The sequence below is a fragment of the Podarcis filfolensis genome (assembly GCF_964270895.1).
Source record: "Podarcis filfolensis genome assembly, chromosome: 9".
NCBI lineage: Eukaryota > Metazoa > Chordata > Lepidosauria > Squamata > Lacertidae > Podarcis > Podarcis filfolensis.
The window spans coordinates 1,964,761-1,989,780 of record NC_139610.1 but is presented as its reverse complement, the minus strand read 5'-3'; the positions used below and the strand labels follow the sequence as shown (position 1 = coordinate 1,989,780).

At 41.7% G+C, this 25,020-nt stretch overlaps 1 protein-coding gene across 8 annotated transcripts in view; it reads right to left on the bottom strand.

Annotated features, from left to right (window-relative positions):
* The window catches only part of SCAPER (S-phase cyclin A associated protein in the ER), a 215,371-nt gene that overhangs the window by 13,426 nt on the left and 176,925 nt on the right, over nt 1-25,020 (bottom strand). The window lies entirely within an intron of this gene.

Here is a 25,020-nt window from a genome sequence, read left to right as displayed (position 1 = left end):
TTTGGGTGCAGTGATTAGTTACAGGGGAAAGGTCCTACTTGGTGGGAGCACTCCGATGGTGGAATACTCCTTCCAGGTCACCTGGATGTCGTTTTGGTACTAGGCAAAGGGCATTTTATTTTTCCAGGTTTTTTTAGTCCTCTATATTTTGTCTTTATGGTGTTTTGAGTTCTATATGTTTTATGTTTTTATTCTAATGCATTTTACTGTAATTTTAAACATTTTGTAAGACGCCATGCAATAAGGTCTAAAGCACAAATAAACAAATCAAGTCCCTGTTTATTCTATCTCTGCCTCCTTTCTCTTTTCCTGTTGCCTTTCCTGTATTGAAATTCTAAGTATAATAATAATAATAATAAGAAGAAGAAGAAGAAGAAGAGGAAGAAGAAGAAGAGGAAGAAGAAGAGGAAGAAGAAGAAGAGGAAGAAGAAGAAGAAGAAGAAGAAGAAGAAGAAGAAGAAGAAAAGAAGAAGAAGAAGAAGAAGAAGAAGAATTTATTATTTATACCCAGCACATCTGGCTGGGTTTCCCCAGCCACTCTGGGCAGCTTCCAACAAAACACTAAAATACAATAACCTATTAAACATTAAAAGCTTCCCTAAACAGCGCTGATGTCTTCTAAAAGTTTGGTATACGCTGCTTGGGGCAGGAATCTGTCCTCTTGTACTTTGTGAAGTGCCTCACACATTAATGGCACATGTAAATCAACTATAAAGTAAGGTGCAATCCAATATACAATTTCTCGCTTCACAGAATTATAGAATCAAAGAATTGTAGAGTTGGAATGGACCCCGAGGATCATCCAGTCCAACCTCCTGCAATGCAGGAATATGCAGCTGTCCCATATGGGGATTGAACCTGCAACCTTGGTGTTATCAGCACCACACTCTAACCAACTGACCTATCCAGGCTGACGTAGGTAAAGGTAAAAGGTGAAGGACCCCTGGATGGTTAAGTCCAGTTGAAGGCGACTATGGGATGTGGCGCTCATCTCACTTTTCAGGCCAAGGGAGCCGGCATTTGTCCACAGACAGCTTTCCGGGTCATGCGGCTAGCAGGACTAAACCACTTCTGGTGCAATGGGACACCGTGTCAGAAGCCGAAGAGTACAGAAACGCGTTTACCTTCCTGCTGCAGCCCTACCTATTCATCTACTTGCACTGGTGTGCTTTCAAACTGCTAGGTTGGCAGGAGCTGGGACAGAGCAACAGGAGCTCACCACCGCCATGGGAATTCGAACTGCTGACCTGATCGGCAAGCCCAAGTGGCTCAGTGGTTTAGACCACAACACCACCCGTGTCTCCACTGAACTTAAAGACACTTCTGAGTAGGCATACTAAGGATTATGCTAATGAGCTGTACTTTATAAGAAGAAAGCATGTAATTATGCTTAGGGATTGTAGCATGAATATTTTTAATGCCCCATCCTTCCAGAAAAAGTGGTGAAGACCACAAAATTATTTATCTTTATAACTCTTCTGCTAGCATTTTTGGGCACATGCATCAATGACATGAATGATGTGATGAAGGTGAAGAGCTGCAGACAAGGGCACACTTTTTTCAGTCACCTTTCTCTGAGGCTGGAGATTTTTAAGAGAGTCAAATGTGGCCTTATTTTTTTAAGAAGATTGACCTAATGCACATCTCCCTGATTAATACACAGAAAATAAGGATTTTTTATTTCTTCAAATTTTGCAACACATTTTTCAGTTAAAAAAACTAATCAAAGTGCATAAAAATAGGGTATTTTAGGATAAAATGCAGTTCGAAAAGTGAACATTTAGATAAAAATATGGATTTAAATGCTACTTTGAGATAAATTTCCTCATTATGAATTTAGATACACATTTAAATGTGGACTTTCACAGCCAGACTTCCGGAGTTGGCGCCATCTGCAATGGCGGATTCCCTCTAACTCTGAGGGAGTTAGCTCCGCGGAAATCGGGTCTTGACGCTACGGCGAAGTGGGGACCCTTTAAAAAACCACAGGCGGGTGAAGCCTGTGACCGTGGGACTCGGCGGGCACCTTCAGCGCCCCCCCCCCAATCTGCAAAGGAACCCGGCTACGGGCTCCAGAGCGAAACGGGGTGAGCGGCGCGGTGCTGAGAGTCAATTGCTTCTTCCATGGAGTGAAGCCGCACAGCTGTTGCCGGAGAGCGCTGACTTTTTTCCTGTGACAATTCAGATATCAAAACAACTACCGTGAGTAGGTTAAACTTAAAGATTTGAAAATAAGGGAAGAAAAAGCACTAATTTGGCACCGAAACGGGAAGGCTTAAACAGGAAGTCCGCCTTCCGTTTCTTGTAAACAGATCAAAGCAAAGATCATCTAAGCTAAGATCTGGAAAATCGCTTTAAAAGGACTTAAATCCTAACATCAATACAAGAGATCTCCCTCCCTGAGTTGCAGGAGAGGGGAGGGAAGAGGGAGAAGTATTTTTGCCTGCAAAAAGAGAGGAAAAGAAACAAAGACCACAGCTTAATGCCTGGGAACGGGCTGTCAAGTGACAATAAGATTGCCGTACTGTGAATCGCGCTGTTTATGGATATTGTAACCTTTTGACAGTCAGCTCTGCAAGAGAGATACTTTGATTTTGACTGGTCTCTCCGGACTTTAAGGAACTGTAAAGTAAATGAATCTGAAATTGAAACTGTTGTTATTTTGTTAATTGGCGGACTTGGAAAAGTTACTTTAATGCAACAAGAATTGACTGTTACTGTGTCCCCCTAGAGGAACTTTGAAATTGTTACAACTGGCCAGGGAATTTTCCACTTTAAACTGGCCAGGGGAATTTTCCACAGCAAAACAAGCTCCGGCCGTGGGATTGACCTTGAGCCTCAGATAAAGTGTTATGGCAGACTTGCCTCAGGAAAAAGCAACAAGATCTGGTAAAATTTGGCAGCAGCGAAGAGCATCAGTATCCGACCCTTCTGCACCACCAGGGGCAGCATCTGTTCAAGTTGGGTCAAAAGGAATGGCATCTGAAGATGTTTTAGCTTTGGCATTAGGTAAAATTAATGAATCCTTGGAAAAACTGAGTAAACAGGTAGCTGAAGCAACAACTATAATTGACCAAAACACTACAAGCATCAATAATTTGGGACAGAAGGTGAACTCTAACACAGAATCCATTGAGAAATTGCTGCAGGAATCTACTTTGACCCGAAAGACAGCTGAAGAAGCAAAGGAAAAAGCACTGGCCGTAGAGGAAAAGATACCACCGATATGTAGGCAACTTGAGGACCACAGGTCGATGTTGTCCATGATTGAACTGAAGGAAAGACAGACAAATTTAAGGATCAGGGCGGTACCTGAACTTGAGAAAGATAACCTAAGTGACTTTCTTATGCAGGAATTTGCAGACCTTTGGAACCTAGATTCAGAGAGGCAAGATATCAAGATAGTAAGTGCTTTTAGGCTTGGAAGAGGGGGGAGAAAGAACAGGGTGAGAGACTGTTTTTTTTTAAATAAAATATTTATAAAGGTTTTACAAAAAACAGAGGTTTACAAAATAATAAGAAAAAGGCATAAAAAAGGCAAAAAGTAAGAAAAAATACAAATACAAAAATACATAAAAAAGAAAAAAGAAGTAAAATACAAGATACAAAAAGCGAATAGATAAGAAAGAATTAAAAACAAATCCATTTTTTGATATCTTTAAGCTCTTTTGCTTGTTTCCTTGACCTCCTCACACCTCCCCTTTTTGTATTCCCATTTACATAATCAATTCAGCAAATCCTTACCCTCTTTCATTTATCTTAACTCTATATCTTAACATATTATAGCTATATATTTTCATCCATTATCTATCCATTTTTGCATATTCTTGTTAACTTTGTTGCTAATGCCACTTATTTTCAATCCAACATCATTCTAACATTCATTAATTTTACAGTGTTTCTGCAAATAGTCTTTAAATTTCTTCCAATCTTCTTCCACCAACTTTTCTCCCTGGTCTCGGATTCTGCCAGTCATTTCCGCCAATTCCATATAGTCCATCACCTTCATCTGCCACTCTTCCAGGGTGGGTAAATCTTGTGTCTTCCAATACTTTGCAATAAGTATCCTTGCTGCTGTTGTTGCATACATAAAGAAAGTTCTGTCCTTCTTTGGCACCAATTGGCCGACTGTCAGGGAACTGCCATCGGAACTAGAGGAGGAGGCGAGGCTCCACAGCGATGCTGGAGAGGGGCCAAGCAGGGAGAGAGGCAGGTCTCCTGTTGGGGAAGAAAATCAGCGCAACACCAGGGATAGAGGGGGGCCAATGGGGGAAGCAGAGAGCAGGCTCCGGGACTCTTCTCTGGACACCAGCGGGGAGAGCACAGGTCCTCCGCTACCCACGCCCTCCCTGCGCAGAAGACTTCCGCGCAGGGAGAGTAGGAGGAGACTGGGCGTCAAACAACTTTTATGTTGGAAAAGGTTTAAGAAACGCCCACTGACGGATTCTGCCAGCGACTGAACAGCCACGGAGTGGATGGCTGTCCAGCGAGAAATGGTTTAACCAGCCAACCTAGCCCAGAGCGGCGGCAACTTACGCACAAGCAACCCTTAAAGCCATTACACCGACCATGCCCAGGAGGAAGGCCTCTGGTTTCTTCAGAAAGGTATATTTAAATACCTTTTTCATTTCGTTATAGATCATCTCCCAGAAAGCCTTAATCCTTGGGCATGTCCACCAAAGGTGAAAGAATGTACCTTCAATCTCTTTACATTTCCAACATTTATTATCGGGCAAATGATATATTTTTGCAAGCTTGACTGGTGTCATGTACCACCTGTATATCATTTTCATAATATTCTCTCTTAAGGCATTACATGCCGTACATTTCATACCAGTGGTCCACAACTGTTCCCAGTCAGCAAACATGATGTTATATCCAACATCCTGTGCCCATTTAATCATAGCAGATTTGACCATTTCATCCTGCGTATTCCATTTTAATAGCAAGTTATACATTCTTGAAAGTATCTTAGTTTTGGGATCTAACAGTTCTGTTTCCAATTTTGATTTTTCCACCTGGAAGCCAATTTTTTTGTCCAAATTATAGGCCTCTCTTATTTGATAATAATGAAGCCAGCCTCGCACTTTATCTTTTAATTTCTCAAAACTCTGCAATTTCAATTTGTCTCCTTCTTGCTCCAAAATTTCCCAATATTTTGGCCACTTGGCCTCCATATTGAGCAGGGTGAGAGACTGTTTGATTACCCTCCGAACAAAAGAGGAGAGAGACAAAATATTGAGTCTGCATTTTCAGAAGACCTTGGAAATACATCAATCAAGAGTGAAGATATTTAAAGATATTCCAAAATATCTTCTGGATCTTAGGTCTAACTACGGAGATCTGGTGACCCTGTTGAGAAGTAACAGAATTGTCTTCAGGTGGGAATTCCCTCAAGGCCTATCCTTTACCTTCAAAGGAAGAAAGTTAAAAATAAGATCAGTGGATGATAAAAAAAGATTTTTGAAAGACTATGGGGAAGATCTGCAGAAAGAATCTGAAGAAGAGCTAAGGGCAATAAAACCAGGAATACTAGACATAGCATCATTATCCTTTGGATTGGACAACTCAGAGAAAGTGATACCACCGACAGAACAAGAACAATTACTGGGTGCAGTTGGAGGAAAACTAAAGTAACCACGCCATGGCTCTGCAACTATTAAGTTGGAATATTAATGGTTTTAACTCCCCGGAGAAGAGGAAAAAAGTCTTTCATTTATTGAAAAAGGAACAATTGGACTTGATTTGTCTACAGGAAACACATGTGATAAGGCTACATAGGAAAGTACTGATCAATAAAAGATTGGGTCAAGAGTTTATTTCATCGGATAAGGTTAAAAAAAGAGGAGTAGTGATTTATGAAAAAGAGAGCCTATCACCGAAATTTATTTTTAAAGATGACCAAGGAAGATTCGTGGCAATTGAAATTCAAACACAAGGAGAGAAATTTTTGATAGTAGGAGTTTATGCACCAAATGAGGGGAAATCTGAATTTTTTAAAAAGTTGCATGAGACATTGCTGGACTATATGGATTACAACATTATCATGATGGGAGATATGAATGGAGTGGTATCTACAAATATGGACAAGGCACAGAGATAGGTAGTCACCAAGGATGGCAGACTACCAAAAACCTTCTTTGAGATGACTGACAATATGGACTTAATTGACATTTGGAGAACAAAGAATCCCTTGGGTAGAGAGGGAACTTTCTTCTCTGAAGCCAAAATGACATGGACAAGAATTGACCAAATCTGGATAACTAGAGGACTGGCTCCTAAGATTCGAAAAGTGGAAATTTGCCCTAAAACTTGCTCCGACCATAATGTTGTGAAAATGGAGATGAAACTAACACCAACTGGTTCCTTCAGATGGAGGATGAATGACACCTTGTTTAGAGACGAAGAGGTTACTAAGAAGGCCCAAAAAACCTTGAGAGACTATTTTGAGATAAATATGAACACTACCATTGAAAAAAGAGTAATCTGGGACGCAAGCAAAGCGGTTATGAGGGGGTTTCTAATTCAACAGAATGCAATAAAGAAGAGAACTGAAAATGAGAAAAAAGACAAAATTTTGGAGAAAATAAAAGAGGGTGAGAAGAAACTGAGAACGAAACCAAAGTCACAAGAGATTCTGAGAGAAATAAAGTTATACCAAGTCCAATATATGAAAATGATGAATCAGGAAATAGAATGGAAAATCAAACAGATGAGACAAAGGACATTTGAATCGGCTAATAAATGTGGGAAACTGTTAGCTTGGCAAATGAAAAAAACACAAAAACTTAACACCATTACAAATTTGGAAGTGGAAGGAAAGAATATACAGAATCCAGTGGAAATTATAAAATGTTTCCAGAGGTACTTTAAACAGTTATATACACAAGGGCCACAGAAAGAGATTGATATAGACCAATTCTTAAAAACAAATGGATTACAAAAAATCTCTCAAGAAAACAAGTCAATGTTGAACTATAAAATAACAGAACAGGAGGTAGAAGGTGCCATCCAGAATATGCAGTTGGGCAAATCTCCAGGGCCGGATGGCTTAACCTCAAAATACTATAGATCTTTGAAAGATTGGATAATTCAACCACTAAAGGAGGTTTGTAATGAAATTTTGGAGGGGAAAAAAGCGCCAGAGTCGTGGAAGGAAGCTTATATAACACTTATACCGAAAACTGAGTCTGAAAAGACGCAACTTAAGAACTACCGCCCCATATCCCTGCTTAACGTGGATTACAAAATTTTTGCAGACATTTTGGCAAAAAGATTAAAAAAAAGTATTAGTGGAGGAGATACCAAGCTGGCTTTCTCCCGGGCAGACACTTATCTGACAACACGAGAAATATAATTAATATTTTGGAAAAATTGCAAGTGAATATTAATACTAAAGCAGTCTTAATATTTGTAGATGCGGAGAAAGCTTTTGATAATATCTCTTGGAGTTTTATGAAGAAAAATCTTCAGGGGATGGGGGTTGGTCAAGGTTTTGAAAACGGTATAGGTGCAATCTACTCAGAACAAAAGGCCAAACTAATTGTTAACAATGTGGTGACAGAGGAATTTAAGATAGAGAAAGGGACACGACAAGGCTGCCCAATTTCCCCATTGCTCTTTATTTCGGTCCTGGAGGTTTTGCTAAATATGATTAGAAGGGACCATCTGATTAAAGGAATACAGGTCGGAGCCAAACAGTACAAACTGAAAGCTTTTGCAGATGACTTAGTATTGACACTACAGGAGCCAGAATCTAGCACTAAAAGAGTATTAGAATGGATTCAAGAATTTGGTCATGTGGCTGGATTTAAGTTGAACAAGTTAAAAACTAAGGTTCTTGAGAAAAACTTAACACCGATTGAGAAAGAGAGGTTTCAGAAGGAGACAGGTTTAATATTGGTTAAGAAAGTAAAATACCTGGGGGTTAATATGACCACTAAGAACTTAAATTTATTTAAAGACAATTATGAGAAATGTTGGTCAGAAGTGAAAAAGGATCTAGAAATATGGTCAAATTTGAAGCTTTCCTTGTTAGGTCGAATTGCTGTCATAAAGATGAATGTATTGCCAAGAATGTTATTTTTGTTTCAATCATTGCAAATTTTGGACAAAATGGACTGTTTCAAGAAGTGGCAGAGAGACATTTCTAGATTTGTCTGGCAGGGCAAGAAGCCCAGAATAAAATTTAAAATACTAACTGATGTAAAGGAAAGAGGTGGATTTGCCCTGCCAGACCTTAAACTCTATTATGAATCAGCAGCATTTTGCTGGCTGAAAGAATGGCTGCTTCTTGAGAACACAGACATTTTGGATTTAGAAGGCTTTAATAATGTTTTTGGGTGGCATGCATATCTGTGGTATGACAAGGTTAAAGCACACAAAGCATTTAAAAATCATATTGTCAGGAAAGCATTGTTTAATGTCTGGACAAGATATAAAGACTTACTTGAAAACAAAACCCCAAGGTGGTTATCACCGATGGAAGTGAAGGCTCAGAAAAAGCTCAATATGGAGGCCAAATGGCCGAAATATTGGGAGATTTTGGAACAAGAAGGAGACAAATGGAAATTGCAGAGTTTTGAGAAACTAAAAGATAAAGTGCGAGACTGGCTTCATTATTATCAAATAAGGGAGGCTTACAATCTGGATAAAAAAATTGGCTTCCAGGTGGAAAAATCAAAATTGGAAACAGAACTGTTAGACCCCAAAACTAAGATACTATCAAGAATGTATAACTTGCTGTTGAAATGGAATACTCAGGATGAAACGGTTAAATCTGCTATGATTAAATGGGCACAAGATGTTGGACATAACATTATGTTTGCTGACTGGGAACAGTTGTGGACCACAGGTATGAAATTCACGGCATGTAATGCCTTAAGAGAGAATATTATGAAAATGATATACAGGTGGTACATGACACCAGTCAAGCTTGCAAAAATCTACCATTTGCCCGATAATAAATGTTGGAAATGTAAAGATAATGAAGGCACATTCTTTCACCTTTGGTGGACGTGCCCAAGGATCAAGGCTTTCTGGGAGATGATATATAATGAAATGAAAAAGGTATTTAAATATACCTTCCTGAAGAAACCAGAGGCCTTTCTCCTGGGCATGGTCGGCAAATTGGTGCCAAAGAAGGATAGAACTTTCTTTATGTACGCTACAACAGCAGCAAGAATACTCATTGCAAAATATTGGAAGACACAAGATCTACCCACCCTGGAAGAGTGGCAGATGAAAGTGATAGACTACATGGAACTGGCAGAAATGACTGGCAGAATCCGAGACCAGGGAGAAGAGTCGGTGGAAGAAGACTGGAAGAAATTTAAAGATTATCTACAGAAACATTGTAAAATTAATGAGTGTTAAAATGATGTCGGAATGAAATGAAGCGGTTTTAGCAACAATGTTAAAAAGGAATATGTAAAAAGGGATTGTTAATAGATGAAAATATAAAGTTATAATATGTTAAGATAAAGAATTAAGATAAAAACAAAGAGGGAAAGGATTTGCTGAACTAACCATTTGAAATGGAATACAAAAAAGGGAGGTGTGAGGAGGTCAGGGAGACAAGTAAATGAAAGGCAAGACATGGAAAGATGGATTTATTTTTAATTGTCTTATTTTTCTTTTCTGTATTTTGTATTTTTTGTTTTCTTTTTTATTTTCTTATTACTTTTGTAATTTTTTTTGAAATCTTAATAAATATTTAAAAAAAAATTAAAATAAATAAATAAATGTGGACTTTCACACTGTTTTACCACACCCACACAAATGCTGAAATGGGATGGAATAGACTTATGAATGAACACATGTAGAACTGTTATGGACCGGAATCCATTCTGAGTATATCCGAGGTCTTCTGATTCCTCAAAAAGCACCTGCAGAGTGGCAATGTGTATATTAATTGAAATGTAATAATTAGCCGTCTAAAGCCAGATGATCTATGAAAAAAGTATTTCAACAGTTGGCAGCGGCAACAATCTGGTGTCAGAAGAGGAAGCACAAAAACATTAATTTAATCTAATGTCAATACAGGGCACAGCATGAAACTTCAAGTATGAAATCACCAATAGCAATTCTATTGCCTCTGCTAGATCCAGCCAAAAAACTCCACCACACATACAGTGGAAGATCTGTTGTGGTTGAGTCCAGCAATCTGTAATACGGACAGGGCTGAGAGTTAAGGTACAGGTAACTGTTGGAGCCGCACATCCTCAAATGCAGATGGCAGAGCATATAGGTTGGCTCTGTCTGTGACTGTCATTTCTCTTTCGGTTCTTGGAATTTTATCCATGTCCAGCCATGATGGCACTGGGAGCTGTACAACAATGTAAACTTGTATTTGTTGGGAGGAGGCTATCACCACAGATACAACGGGCTGAGTTCCGTTAGATTCAGGTTTGTATAAGATGTGGATTATAAATCTGATTCTCGCTGCTGGGATGGAGATCTCTAGCAAAAAGAAATACAGACAGTGGACTAAAGATGAGAGTTGGACACTCTTTCTAACTAAACATGCATACTTGGTAAGGTTCAAAGGGCATTTTGAGAATGAGAATTTGTTTTCTCTTCAGACAGATGACAGAAAAATGTTCCCACTGTTCCCACAGTGTTCTCATTATCTTTTGTAGTTATCAATTAAACAGCTACAGCAGAGTAATTCACAGAGGACACCACATGTTGTTAAAAGCGTGAGTGAACTGGGTGGACTTTGCTGGATGCCTAAAAGTTATAAATGGTTGAATCTGCCGGAGGAAATAATTCTACTATAGGGTGATGGATGGGCAGCTTTGTATGGGAGAAAGTGGTCCTTCAGAAGATGCAACTGGTTCCGTCTGCTGTATGTTTTTCTAACTTCGATATTCTAAAAGGAAAGTCCCTGCTGGAGACACCGAATATTTCTATACCAGCATTTTCAGCTTATTTCATGTGCTATTATGTGCTATAGCTGTTGATTCTTGGGGGGATTGAACTAAATGCTGCAGAAACATATTATTTGCACCAGAGTTGAATTCTATGTTGAGTAAAGTGCCAAAACACACACTCTTCTACTCGACTGTGCTCTTTTGCAGCTATTTATTCCCTATCCAGATGCTAGTCTCTTAGGGATGCTCAAGCTAAAAAGCTAATGGATCTAAAAGGCCACTGGCTGCCACTCTCAAATCCTGCCATACAAATGGGAACACGACCATTAGGAACAGTTCAGCTGCTGAACTCCCAGTGAGGAGTTTGGGGATTCTGACTTTTCCTTTTCCACATACTGGCTAAATAAAGGAGAGAGAGAGAGAGAGAGAGAGAGAGAGAGAGAGAGAGAGAGAAATTGCAGCAATCACCAGCCACTGCAATTTGTGCAGAAAGCAAAGACACATAAACACAATTATGCAGATAAAACTGCCAAACTATTTATTTTTTAAAAAATTAAAACTCATAATCATGGCCATTATTTTTATGGTGGTCACCAGAAATTCCGTGGTCTTTGCTGTCACCAGCTTATCTTGACCAATAAGGGGAAAGTCACATCATAATCAGCTGAACACCCTGGATGAGATAGCAATAATGGGTGGATTAACTCAACATTGGCCCTCCAGATGTTTTGAGACTACAATTCCCATCAACCCTGACCACTGGTCCTGCTAGCTAGGGATCATGGGAGTTGTAGGCCAAAAACATCTGGAGGGCCGAGGTTGAGGAAGCCTGCCTTAGCCTGTGTCAAAAGCAAAGCGGCAGCGCTGGAACCAATGTTTTAGTGTGACCATTATGCCAACATATACCATTCTGAAGCACTAATGAAGAAAGTTCTTCTATATTTTAGGATCCTGTAGACAAGATGCCATTGTATCAGGAGGAGTATTTCAAAGACAGTCATACCAGGGAGTGTAAGAGTTTCAAAGCAACAGGAACTGAACTTCAGCAGTATATGGTTTCTAATGGCACAAAACCCCATTTAACAATTAAAATGCTAGAGTCTACGGGAGACTATTTATAACGATAAAAGAAGTTGTTTCTTGAGTATGTCCCTCTCAAGTCAGATCTGCCTTATTTCTTTGCTACTCTATAAACAAATCCCAGGCTGTAAGTGTTTAATCAGAAGGGCATGTCACTGCTTAGGTCAAGCTCCGTGCCTTCCCATTTCTCTGGCTCCACCATTCGGAAAGCTCTGATTTTCCAGGCGAGGGGCAGGGGGAGTTCTTAGTTTTCATCTGCTATTTATCTTGTGCCCCCCCCCAATGGTAAGTTTTACAGAACTGGCAATTGTACTATTTCAGGGGTTTAAAAGATTATTTAAAAAATTGAATGCTGGTTTAACTCCCCCACCCCGTGCTCAGTATTTTGAAAAAGGCAAGACTTCAAATTGAATGCCACGGAGAGAACATGCAGTTGAAAAGTCAAGCTTATCTTCATACTTAAATCCACCTTCCAAAATAGATTATATTACCATATTGGCCCAAATAAAAGCCACACTTTCCCCCCAAAGTTAAGGTGCAGCTTATATTCGCCACCTCAAGGTATGCAGCCAGGAACACGGGGCAAACAGCGCCAGGAGTGCGGCCAAGCGGTGCCCACCCCGTGCATAGTTCCCCGGGAAGCGGGAGAGTGAGGAAGGGGAAAGGACGCTGGCAACGCATCACGGCTCCCCCCCACCCCCCAGTATGCAGCCAGGAGCAGCGAGGAAGGGAGCAGCTTATATTCAGGTATTTTTTCTTTTCCCCTTCCAATTTTAAAGGTGTCTTATATTTGGGTGCGACAGATATTCAGGCCAATATGGTAAGTCACAAAAAAGAAATAGCTGTCTATATATACACTGAAATACACATTAAAAATATTTTTGCTCATCTCTAAACCTGCAGGCTCTGTGCACTGAAAGCAGCATCCTAAGCACGTCTACAAGAAAAAACAAATATCAGTAATATTTTTTATAATAATTGACTAGCCCATAGCACCAGGAGGAAGAGGACGAATCCTTATTCCTGTCTCACTATTCCCATTAAATTTGCATACATTACCCCCAGTCACTGTTTGGCCCCTAGGAGGAAGGGTAGCATGTACGTGGGCACCCATACACCCCTCTTCAGGGCTAAATACAAGCACTAGGAAAGCAGCATGAGGGAAAAGGAATAAACCTCCCTTCCTTTGTGCTGCAATGCTAATCCAATTCAGCCCCACTCCATGACTGGTATTGTACTTTTTTCATTTAAAAATGAGGACTATCATAATAACAGATCTCCCCTGCCATAGGGAGTAATACTGATTTATTTACCACTTCCACATTTTTAAAATCCATTGTAAAACAAAGAAAGAAAGCAAGCCAGTATTGAAAGGACCAAATGAATTTCTGTAGAACTTGGCATTCCAAGTGAATGTGTTTGGGACTCCAGTTAAAGGTCACAATCCCGCATGCAACAGTATGTGCAGCCTGTTTTTGTGTACAAGTAGGTGTTCCTAAATTTCACTGACTTCAAACAGCCTTAACAGGGGTGGGATTGCAGCCTAAGCCTGTAAAACTGTGACACCTTTTAAACACTGTTTAGATAGCCATCTTAATAAAATTAAAAGGATAAACAGCCCTGCATTTAAAACAGATAAACTAGTTCTAAGAGAAATGGTGTATAGATAAGTAACAGATGTAAGAAAATACACAGCCAAAGGGGGAAGGGAGGGAAGGAAAGAGAAAAAAACTTGGAAATGGACATACACAAACAAAGAGAGAAATATTCCCCCCAGGTTCTCCGGTTATAAATGTGGACAAGTGTCTGCGCCTTCACTGGCTGCTCTGCAGATGTCCAGCTCTTCTAGTTCTCGGACCACATACTGCTTAAGCCTGCCTTGTAGAATTTTCACACCTTGCTAGCGTGTGAAATGAGTGCAATTGTGCGGTAGTTGGAGCATTCTTTGGCACTGCCCTTCTTTGGAATTGGGATGTAGACTGATCTTCTCCAATCCTCTGGCCACTGCTGAGTTTTCCAAATTTGCTGGCATATTGAGTGTAGCACCTTAACAGCATCATCTTTTAAAATTTTAAATAGCTCAGCTGGAATATCATCACTTCCACTGCCTTGTTATTGCTTTCCAAGGCCCATTTGACTTCACTCTCCAGGATGTCTGGCTCAAGCTCAGCAACCCCACTACCTGGGGTGTACGAGCCATCCATATCTTTCTGGTATAATTCCTCTGTGTATTCTTGCCACCTCTTCTTGATGTCTTCTGCTTCTGTTAGGTCCTTTCCACTTTTGTCCTTTATTATGGTAATCTTTGTACGAAATGTTCCTTTCATATCTTCAATTTTCTTGAACAGATCTCTGGTTTTTCCCATTCTATTGTTTTCCTCTATTTCTTTGCATTGCTCGTTTAAGAAGGCCTTCTTGTCTCTCCTTGCTATTCTTTGGAAATCTGCATTCAATTTCTTGTATCTTTCACTATCTCCCTTGCATTTTGCTTGCCTTATCTCCTCCGCTATTTGTAAGGCCTCGTTGGACAGCCACTTTGCTTTCTTGCATTTCCTTTTCATTGGGATGGTTTTCGTTGCTGCCTCCTATATAATGTTAAGAGCCTCCATCCATAGTTCTTCAGGCACTCTGTCCAGCAAATCTAAATCCTTAAACCTGTTCCTCACTTCCACTGTGTATTCATAAGGTATTTGATTTAGATTGTATCTTACCGGCCCAGTGGTTTTTCCTACTTTCTTCAATTTAAGCTTGAATTTTCCTATAAGAAGCTGATGATCTGAGCCACAGTCAGCTCCAGGTCTTGTTTTTGATACCTGTATAGAGCTTCTCCATCTTTGGCTGCAGAGAATATAATCTATCTGATTTTGATGCTGCCCTTCTGGTGATGTCCATGTCTCTTGTGCTGTTGGAAAAGCGTGTTTGTGATGACCAGCTTGTTCTCTTGGCAGAACTCTATTAGTCTTTGCCCTGCTTCGTTTTGAACTCCAAGGCCAAACTTGCCAGTTGTTCCTTTTATCTCTTGATTCCCTACTTTAGCATTCCAATCCCCTGTAATGAGAAGAACATCCTTCTTTGGTGTCATTTCTATAAGATGTTGTAAGTCTTCATAGAATTGGTCAATTTCAGTTTCTTCAGCACCAGTAAAAAGGTAAAGGTAAAGGTACCCCTGCCCGTACGGGCCAGTCGTGTCCGACTCTAGGGTTGTGCGCTCATTTCACTTAAGAGGCCGGGAGCCAGCGCTGTCTGAAGACACTTCCGGGTCACGTGGCCAGCGTGACGAAGCTGCTCTGGCGAGCCAGCACCAGCGCAGCACATGGAACGCCGTTTCAGCACCAGTAGTTGGTGCATAAACTTGGATTACTGTGATGTTAAAAGGTCTGCCTTGGATTCATATCGAGATCATTCTATCATTTTTGAGACTGCATCCCAGTACAGCTTTCGTCACTCTTTTACAGCTTTCGCCACTCTTTTCAGGGACGATTAGGATGAATTATTTTCTGGCATTAGCCTATCTGTAATTGTACCATGTAGTCACACAGCATATTTTTTCTGTGAGCTGCTTAAACATGAGTGAGCAGAGTTTTCAGTGCCCTAGTGATTTCACTAGTGAAATAGATTCGTTTTCTTTTTTGTTGGAATTGTCTGCATTTGGACCTTCAATATTTCGAAACTTCCATCCATCTTGGACTCCCTTCTCTTTGAGTATTTCTGACCATGGGATCTCACCTAGTAGCTCCTTAAGCTTTTTGAATTCAGACAGCAGGTGTAATAAAAATATACAATTTTTAAAAATACATGCCATGCAAACAAAGAGACCATTTTTTAAAAGGAGAACAGAGTGTGGATAGGAAAATGAGTAATTCCAAGAACAGTTCTTTCACATGGTCACAAAAAGATCTGGTGGAATGGACAATACAAGAGATAGGTTTGAGAGGGGAGGGTCAAAATGGCAACTGGCCCCAACCAGGTCAATAGAGAAGGCTTCAGTGTCTCACTTCTGCTTCTGATTCAGCCATGAAGAATGGCGGTGAATGGAGACAACCCTGGAAAGGGAGGAGCCAAATGGTTCTAACTAGGCTGTTGGAGAAGACCTCACTTAGCCTCTAACCACATAGGAATTAATGAGAGCTACAGTGAGGGAAAAAAGTATCTGATCCCCTGCTAAATTTGCCTGTTTGCCCTCTGACAAAGAAATGACCAGTCCATAATTTTAATGGTAGGTTTATTGTAGCTGTGAGAGTCATAATAACAACAGGTAAACCCCCAGAAACCCAGAAGACAAAAGTCAGAGATTGATGTGCATTATAATGAGTGAAATAAGTATCTGATCCCTTTGCAAAAGATGACTTAGTACTTGGTGGCAAAACCCTTCTTGGCAATTACAGAGGTCAGGTGTTTCTTGTAGGTGGCCACTAGGTTTACACACATCTCAGGAGGTATTTTGTCCCACTCCTCTTTGCAGATCCTCTCCAAAGTACAATTTCAAGGCTGATGTGTAGCTACTCGAACCTTCAGCTCCCTCCACAGATTTTCGATGGGATTAAGGTCTGAAGACTGGCTAGGCCACTCCAGGACCTTAATGTGCTTCTTCTTGAGCCGCTCCTTTAAGGGTGCCTTGGCCGTGTGTTTTGGGTCATTGTCATGCTGGAATACCCATCCTCGACCCATTTTCAATGCCCTGGTTGAGGGAAGGAGGTGCTCATCCGAGATTTGACAATACATGGTCCTGTCCATCGTCCCTTTGATGAGGTGGAGGTGTCCTGTCCACTTAGCAGAAAAACACCCCCAAAGCATAATATGCCCCGCTCCGTGTTTGATGGTGGGGATGGTGTTCTTGGGGTCGTAGGCAGCATTCCTCCTCCTCCAAACACGGCAAGTTGAGTTGATGCCAAAAAGCTCGATTTTGGTCTCATCTGACCACAACACTTTCACCCAATTCTCCTCTGGGTCATTCAGATGTGCATTGGCAAACTGCAGACGGGCCTGTACATGTGCTGTCTTGAGCAAGGGGACATTGTGGGCTCTGCAAGATCTCAGTCCTTCACGGCGTAGTGTGTTACCAACTGTTTTCATGGTGACTATGGTCCCAGTTGCCCTGAGATCATTGACAAGTTCCCTCCGTGTAGTTCTGGGCTGCTTTATCACCATTCTCCTGATCATTGCAACTCCACGAGATGAGATCTTGCATGGAGCCACAGACCGAGGGAGGCTGACAGTTATTTTGTGTTTCTTCCATTTGCGAATTATTGCACCAACTGTTGTCACCTGTTCACCAAGCTGCTTGGCAATAGTCTTGTAGCCCAGTCCAGCCTTGTGCAGGTCTCTGACGTCCTTGGACAGCTCTTTGGTTTTGGTCATGGTGGCTACTTTGGAATCTGATGGACTGATTGCTTCTGTCGACAGGTGTCTTTTGTACAGGTACAGTAATGAGCTGGGATTACAGTTAAGACCTCTCCCTTACAGCAGGAGTTTCTAATATCAGCTCATAAAAAAAGGATGTGTACAAAAAATGGAAAAGGGGGGAAACCACCAAAGAGGAATTGAAACAAATAGCCAGCACGTGTAGACACAAAGTCAGAAAAGCTAAAGCACAGAATGAACTCAGGCTTGCTAGAGAGGTTAAAAGCAACAAAAAAGGCTTTTATGGGTATGTTCGTAGCAAAAGGAAGAACAAAGAAACAGTGGGGTCACTCAGAGGAGAAGATGGTGAAATGCAAACAGGGGACACAGAAAGGGCTGAACTCCTCAATGCCTTCTTTGCCTCAGTCTTCTCCGATAAAGAAAACAATGCCCGACCTGAAGAATTTGGAGCAAATGATTCAGCAGAGGAAACACAGCCCAGAATAACTAAGGAGATAGTACAAGAATACTTGGCTAGTCTAGATGTATTCAAGTCTCCAGGGCCAGATGAACTGCATCCAAGAGTATTAAAAGAACTGGCAGCTGTGATCTCAGAACCACTGGCAGTCATCTTTGAGAATTCCTGGAGAACAGGCGAAGTCCCGGCAGACTGGAGGAGGGCAAATGTTGTCCCTATTTTCAAAAAGGGGAAAAGAGAGGACCCAAATAATTACCGCCCAGTCAGTCTGACATCAATACCAGGGAAGATTCTGGAGCAGATCATTAAGCAAACAGTCTGTGAGCACCTAGAAAGGAATGCTGTGATCACCAATAGTCAGCATGGATTTCTGAAAAATAAGTCATGTCAGACTAACCTGATCTCGTTTTTTGACAGAATTACAAGCCTGGTAGATGAAGGGAACGCAGTGGATGTAGCCTACCTTGATTTCAGCAAGGCATTTGACAAGGTGCCCCATGATATTCTTGTAAAGAAGCTGGTAAAATGCGGTCTTGACTATGCTACCACTCAGTGGATTTGTAACTGGCTGACTGACTGAACCCAAAGGGTGCTCATCAATGGTTCCTCTTCATCCTGGAGAAGAGTGACTAGTGGGGTGCCACAGGGTTCTGTCTTGGGCCCGGTCTTATTCAACATCTTTATCAACGACTTGGATGATGGACTCAAGGGCATCCTGATCAAATTTGCAGATGACACCAAACTGGGAGGGGTGGCTAACACCCCAGAGGACAGGATCACACTTCAAAATGACCTTGACAGATTAGAGAACTGGGCCAAAACAAACAAGATGAATTTTAACAGGGAGAAATGTAAAGTATTGCACTTGGGCAAAAAAAAAATGAGAGGCACAAATACAAGATGGGTGACACCTGGCTTGAGAGCACTACATGTGAAAAGGATCTAGGAGTCTTGGTTGACCACAAACTTGACATGAGCCAACAGTGTGACACGGCAGCTAAAAAAGCCAATGCAATTCTGGGCTGCATCAATAGGAGTATAGCATCTAGATCAAGGGAAGTAATAGTGCCACTGTATTCTGCTCTGGTCAGACCTCACCTGGAGTACTGTGTCCAGTTCTGGGCACCACAGTTCAAGAAGGACACTGACAAACTGGAACGTGTCCAGAGGAGGGCAACCAAAATGGTCAAAGGCCTGGAAACGATGCCTTATGAGGAACGGCTAAGGGAGCTGGGCATGTTTAGCCTGGAGAAGAGGAGGTTAAGGGGTGATATGATAGCCATGTTCAAATATATAAAAGGATGTCACATAGAGGAGTGAGAAAGGTTGTTTTCTGCTGCTCCAGAGAAGCGGACACAGAGCAATGGATCCAAACTACAAGAAAGAAGATTCCACCTAAACATTAGGAAGAACTTCCTGACAGTAAGAGCTGTTCAACAGTGGAATTTGCTGCCAAGGAGCGTGGTGGAGTTTCCTTCTTTGGAGGTCTTTAAGCAGAGGCTTGACAACCATATGTCAGGAGTGCTCTGGTGGTGTTTCCTGCTTGGCAGGGGGTTGGACTCGATGGCCCTTGTGGTCTCTTCCAACTCTATGATTCTATGATTCATTACATACAGTGAAGATACCAGGTAGCCTGACATCTGGCTGGTTGATAGGGGATCAAATACTTATTTCACTCATTATAATGCACATCAATCTCTGACTTTTGTCTTCTGGGTTTCTGAGGGTTTTCCGGTTGTTATTCCGACTCTCACAGCTATAATAAACCTACCATTAAAATTATGGATTGGTCATTTCTTTGTCAGAGCGCAAATGGGCAAATTTAGCAGGGGATCAAATACCTTTTCCAATCAGTGTAGATAAATATACAAATTCAGTGAATGTGGACTGAAATCCCTATCAGAAAAAAATCCCCAAATGGTGGATATGTCCATCCATTGTCTCTGAAAATTCATAATATAGCTTTCTGCAATGCTATTTTTCTAGAAAAAGAGGTGCCGGAACTCACAATGAACACCTCCCTTGTTCTCTTGAATGGCAATGGCGCCCACCTGAGAGGGGCCGGAACTGAGGTCCAGTGCATTCTGGCTGGAAAAGATCCCTGGCTTTCTGAGATCTGTTGGATTAGAATATCCTAAATACAGAGCAAGTCACTGTTTTTCTGCCTTGCTGAATCCACTATACTCAGAGAGAAAGCCGAAGATTTACAGCCTATAAAGCTGTCGCATGGGTCAGAACAGACGGCGGCTCTCATCATCATGTCAGGGCTGACTTTTTTTTAAATTACTGTTTGATGTCAGGATTGCCTTGAAGGGAAAGGAATGACAGGCTTGGTTACAGGCCTAGCAAGTAAAGGCAGGATTATGGACTCCAAACTTTTGAAAATTCTGGTATCTCTATGGTAGTTTTTGCTACGTGAATGGTGCCACAGATCCCCTGGGTGGGCTGTGCAGATTCCCCAGGGTCCACAGACTACCGAATGGGATCCACTGCCTAAATTAAGCTATTTAGTTGTAAAAACTCTAGTGTTTAAGACTTATCATCTTGCCTCACAAGAAATGACATATTCAATGGAATTATAGTGGTACCTCAGTTTAAGAACAGTCCGGTTTAAGAATGATTTTGTTTACAAACTCTGCAAAACCGGAAATAGCGTCTTGGTTTGAGAAATTTACCTCAGTCTAAGAACGGAATCCGAACAGTGGAAGGGCACTGTCAGCGGGAGGCCTCATTAGGGAAAGCGCGCCTCGGTTTAAGAACAGTTTCAGTTTAAGAACGGACTTCCGGAACGGACTAAGTTCGTATACCGAGGTGCCACTGTATGCCTAAAAAAGACTGGTTTTTTACATTGCCTAATGGTCGCTACTGGAATCGCCACTTTCTTCTGAAAGGCTACTAGTAGGCCAGAATGATTATTAGTTATATCCTGAAGAATATGACTACAGCTAATGAAAGAAAATATGATCCAATGAAGGTATGAGTTTACATCACCACCTCCACCATTAAATATATAAAAAAATTGTCCAGTAGCACCTTAGAGACCAACTAAGTTTGCATGCACACGAAAGCTCATACCAGGAACAAACTTAGTTGGTCTCTAAGGTGCTACTGGACAATTTTAAAAAAAGTTTTTAAATATATTTTGACTGTATCAGACCAACACGGCTACCTACCTGAATCTATCTGTCATTAAAGTTAATTATGCACCAGCTGATTTTAGTGTTTGTTTGTTTAAAGAAACAAGAGTACGCCCATTTCACATAAAATTCAATTTTCAGTTACTTAGTACCTTGTAAATGTCTAAAACGTAACCAAAATGCATCCCGTTCTGTGAGCATCTTTTACAACAGTAGTGTAAACACGGGAGGTTGGATCCCAAGAAAGTAACTTTATGATCCCACCCAGTTTGGGGTATAAATGAGATATGAAGAGGTCTCTCTTAACGAAATGCTTCCATCAGATGTGCTGATGATGCCCAAAGTGTTCCACTGCAGTTCCGCACTGAACTGCTCATTAAATCTAACAGCAAATTATTCTGAATATTTATTCACATTCCTTCCAAAAGATTATTGTTTTCCAATCAATATTTTAAATTTAGAGAAATGTAGTTTAAAATCTTTCCCCAAGCCACTAATTCTGAGTCAGTCTGTATCAAATACACAATTCAGAACAATAACATTTGTGCACTGGAGCTGTAAGGCTGACAAAAAAGAGTAAAACACAAGGCTGATGTTTTATGTTCAGATTTATGATTTGGGGCATTGTGGGACAAATGAACCGTGCCAACCACATTTGCATCCCGTCATGCAAGTTCATGTGTCCAAGTACTTCAATCTGCAAAGATTTGCCCAATTACAAAATATTTGTAATGGATATGCAAAGGCTTATTTCTTTTAAAATTCCCAGTACAGTAATGTGGGGGAAGCCAGCTCATCTGTCATTCATGTTAATTTAATTATCAGACCACATTCAATATAAAATGCAAATGAGTTCAACAGTTGATAGCACATACTAATTGTGTTCATTAATTAGATCAGATAGCAAGGAGAAAACCAAAAGTGCCACAAGTTGCAAGAGGGTTGTTAATTAAAGACAACATTTTGAATTAGAAACTGTAATCCCACAGTAAGCCCCTGATTGGCTTACCCAAAGGCAGAAGCATTACTCTTATTACTCCGGTTTCACTTGTACACCCATCCATGGTATCGTGGGACCTGTTAAGCCAACAGAATTAATGGTGGCTAATAAAATGTGGGGATTCTGCCAGATTTGCAGGTGGCAGTGTGAAGAATGCGGAGGAAATCCTGGCCACCAAACAGCTGACTTGGGGGCAAACAGAGGCTGAACCTTCCCTTTCTCTCTGAAACAACTATGTGTGCATCAGTGTGTGTGTGCGTGCACAAGCGTGCATAGTTCTGGGGCTCAGAATCTGCTATGAGATGCCCTCCATAGTTGGAGCAGGGCGGGGGGATAGTACATGTTTTGCATGCAGAAGGTCCCAGGGTAGTCTCTGGCATCCCCAGGCAGGGCTGAGAAAGGCCTCTGCCTGAAAGTTTGGAGAGCTGTGGGCAATCAGGGTAGCTAGTCCTGAGCCAGCTGGCCCAGTGGTCTGGCTCGCTAGGAGGCAGCTCCCCATGTTCCACTTTGGAGGGGGAGGACTTGGTCTTCTGACCCCTTTAAGGCGATGAGTGAGGCAGAAGGGGAGGAGGAGGCTCAGAGTCCTTTTCAGAGCCTTGGCCAAAAAAGGGAGAAAGGATTGGCACTCTAAAAACGAAAGCGCTGCTAAAATCCCCCCTCCCAAATCTGCCTTCCCACTCTGAAATGTACTCAAGGCTACTGAGGAAACAATCAAATCCAGACCTCTATTAATAAATATATATGGAACTATACATCTACCTGTAAACCGTGATCCTCTGATTAAGGGCTGTACATAAATAAATAAAAATAATTAAAATACATACATGTCTACTGAGGGTGAGAAGTTCACACAACAAAAATCTCTGCAAAGGGGGCACAGTTTTCCAAAACATGACAACATATGTCCATGCAGCTCTTATAACCAACCATAGATGGAGTCACCAAGTGATTGTTTTAGATCTGCATCTTGCCCTTATTGCCCCAATGCTGCTGAAACATCAGAAAAGAGAAGCTTCCCATGCAGACACTAGCAAGGCCCAGTTCTGTTTAGCTTCTTAAATGGAGCTATGAAGCACCTAAGGATCTATTTTATTTTATTTACTATTACATTTATACCACAACTTTCCTTCAAGGTGCTCAAGGTGGTGTCTGTGGTTCTCCCCCTCCTCATTCAATCCCCCCATTGACCCTGTGAGGTAAGTTACGCTGAGAGACTGCAAGTGGCCCAAGGTCATCCAGTGACCTTCATGGCTAAGTGGGGATTTGAACTCTGTGCTCTCCCAGGTCTTTACATCACACTGGCTCATGGCCTCAGCCCCTCACGCTATACAGACCGCAAAGCCTTGCAGCAATATAGCCTCTAGCACTCTGAGACGAAACACAGCCTCAGACTCTGCCTCTTGGCTGCACTCACAAAGGCCATCTGCCATGGTGGCACAGTGCCTACTCGCAAGGTGGTCAGACCTTTGCCTCGGGGCACAAGTGTCAGCAGTGATGGGCACAGAATGGACTTGTCTTGGGAATCTCTGTTGTCTGCTGTTCCTGGCACGCTCGCACGGCCCAGCCCTTTCTAATGAGCCACATCTGTCGCTAAATTTCTGCCAAAAATAAAATAAAAAAGTTAACCTGTAAGAGGAATTTTGGCACTTCTGTATGCCAACCAGGCCACTTTTATTTTGCAATGGGAATTCAAAGAGTGCAGTGCTGCCTCTTGGGAATTCAGCATGAATGCATAACTAAAATACGGTCAGAAGGGCGTGTGGAAGGAGTGGCAGAGGCCTGTTTCTGGATCCTGCTTCCCTGGAGTTAAATGATGCTCCATATTCCAAAATGCTGCTTTTAGCTCTGGAGTCAGCATTCCGAAGGACTGGTGCCAGAGATGGCAAAGAGTCTCAACTTCTAGCGATTGTCATGCTAAAAGGATGGCGGTGGGCTATAGATCTTGAGCTGGGTGAAAGAGAAGTTCCCAGGTACATTCCTCCACATTCCCAGGTATTATTTACTGATTTATATACTGCCCTTCATCTGAAGGTCACAGGGTGGTTTACAACACAAAAGCGCAAAATGCATATAATAATGGTAATAATAATAATGCCACCTCCCAATATACATTTCAAATGCCATTGATTATTTAACAGCCCAAGACTTGGTTGAAAATGAGTATTTTCACCTGGTGCCTAAAGATATGCAATGCTGTGGTGCCCAGAGAGCCTCCCTGGGGAGATCACTCCACCAATGGGGACCCACTGCAGAAAAGGCCCCTTCTTGTGTGGCCACCTTCTGGACCTCTTGGGGAAGGGGCACGCGAAGGAGGGCCTCACATTATGATCACAGAATCTGGGTGCAGTGGCGTAGCGTGGGTTGTCAGCACCCGGGGCAAGGCAAGTAATTTGCACCCCCTAACCCGTGGATTTGCGCCCCCTAACCCTAACCCCCAGATGTTGCGCCCGGTGCGGCCGGCCCCCCCTGCACCCCCCACGCAACGCCACTGTCTGGGTGGGTTCCTATGGGGAGAGGCGATCCTTGAAGCATTGCAGTCCTGGGCCATTTAAGGCTTTATAAATAAAAAAACAGCACTTTGACTTGGGCCCAGAAACTAATTGGCAGCCAGTGCAGTCAGGGCTGGCAGACCACTGCTTGAACCTATGTAGAGCTGCTGCCAGTCAGAGTAGCTGAGCTAGGTGGGCCAATGGTCTTGACTCAGTCTATGGCAGTTTTCCATCTTCCCACACAAATTGCATGCACTGCTCCACGTTGGGCTAAAGATATTGCAGCACCAAAGCAGTTCTCAGGAATCCTGTAGTAAGGTTCCCAAGTGGAAAAATTCACTTGTTTCCATGTTTACAGGCAAACCATGCATTTAGTATAAAAGCATTCAGGTGCTGAGGAACTAATGTAAATGAATGGGAGAGGAGAGGAGCACAGAAAAATATTGGCTAACAAAATGCCCAAATACTTCAACACCAAAACCAAAAACCATATTCTGCTCTGAGTTAATACACTAATAAACTTCTTTTTTAAAATGGGAACTATCTATCATATTCTTTGTCCCAGCAGCTCAAGTGAAGGTGCAACCAGAGATCTGCACAGCAGCTTGTAGAGTCTGATCCA